Below are 1837 nucleotides of genomic sequence, written 5' to 3' on the forward strand. Positions count from 1 at the left end.
TCACCTTTAAATGTATGGTATGCCTTCTTAGCAGTATTGTTAACAATTACAGTGCATATTCTTCCCCCTTTCGCAATTCTCCACCAAAAATGTTATGCTTATACAAAGCACACGAGATTTTTTTTTATAGTGGGGAAGGCAACACGCCGCATTTATTGAAGATACAACAATTAGCATATGCTTCTTAGTCACACATATGCACACTGTCCCGCCAGTTGATGTTATAGTTACCAGTCCGGATCAACCTAGTGGCCAGCTAGATTGATCACCGGTAGGGAGGAGCCGGGTTCTGTTGGTTGTGACACGATGCTCTGGGGAAGTCTTGGCAAGACAAACCCAAAGTCTTGCCTGTCTCATCTTTAGAGTTGTCAGTTGTATTTGGTGCTGTTCAAACATGTGAAAAGTTTTTTCTTCACAGTGAAAACACGCTAAAGAATAAATACAGATTTATTGCCATGCGCTTTCATCATAGAGGAGAAGGAAAAAGAACGTCTCCCAAGTTATGTGTACATTTTGTTTACTACTTTCACCTATATTCTCAGACTGAAGATACTGATCATCTTGTTGTTTAGTCCCTGATTCAATATGTGAGTGTTCCTGTTGACTTCAAAGGAACTGCTCATGGGCTCAAAGTTAGGAACACATTTAAGTACCTGGCCAAATCAGGATCAGATGCCTTATGTATTATTGTGTGATTGTTGATTTGAACTTTTTTCTAAGCATCTGAGGCAGTTAATTATTGTAACAACTGAAGCTATACCTTAGAGTAGTATAAATTCCTTATTTGATTATGCCATAGTCACCAGATGGCAAAACCAGCCCTTCCTGTAGTTCAGAACTATGACTTATAGGCATTTAAAGCAAAGTTGCTGCCTGTAATGGACTTTCTTTCTAGATTTCTTTTTAAACCCCATCTCTTGTAACAAGAAAAACCTATTTCCCAGCATATCTGGTGGTTAGATGGAGATTATCCTTTTAAAAAAAAATCCTGTTATTGGTCCGTAAAAAGAGCTTCCTTCCCACCATGGAAAACAGTCAGAGAGATACACAGCATGTAGGTAGTTAATGTTTTAATATTACATAATGTGCACAGAATAACTATGCTTTGGGGGGAAATAAGCATAATATTAAAAAAAAACCTGTCTGAATTCTGGATGCAGTTTCTAAGAAAGGTAGCTTTCTACATTAGCTTGATGAGTTTTCTCATCAAATCTGACTTGCATGTTTTCTTAAATAAATAGTGTGGAGTATTCTTGACTTCTGAAGGGATTAGACCTTGAACAGTTAAGAGCTGAGGGTTTGCCTGTGCAGTTTCAAATGTTGAGCAAATGTTCCCTAGGGGAGGGAATGATACCATTTTCTAACTTCTGTGACACATGCAGCTTTAGCAGATAAACACCACCTCCCCCCCCCTTGCCCATAGAGTGCTGTTCTGGCCTTCAAGCTGCAGTAAAGCATTGCACAGTCTGCTTACACAGATGCCAAGCGATGACAAGCTGGTCAGTGGGAATGTGACAGTATCCGCCCTTGCAAAATATTCGACCCTTGCAAAATCGTAAATTGGGGGAAGGGGGAATGAAGGTGGGAATAATCATTGCTGTTATTGTGACAACTCAGTAAAGGGGGGACGGTGACCGCTGGCCCCTGGGGCTGCAGGAGGGACCCGAGCCTTTGTCGGAGGGTGTGGGTGCCTTGGGACTGTACCGCCCCCACTGGTGTATGTGCTCTGGGAAGGGGAGGCCTAAGCCACGGCTGGAGCAAGGGGCCAGGCCTGACTTTGCCCTGGGAACGCGGGGAGGGGCCGTACGCGGGGCGCTGCGCCGCGCCGGCCCCGGAG

The sequence above is a fragment of the Eretmochelys imbricata genome, chromosome 7, assembly GCF_965152235.1.
Source record: "Eretmochelys imbricata isolate rEreImb1 chromosome 7, rEreImb1.hap1, whole genome shotgun sequence".
Classification (NCBI taxonomy): domain Eukaryota; kingdom Metazoa; phylum Chordata; order Testudines; family Cheloniidae; genus Eretmochelys; species Eretmochelys imbricata.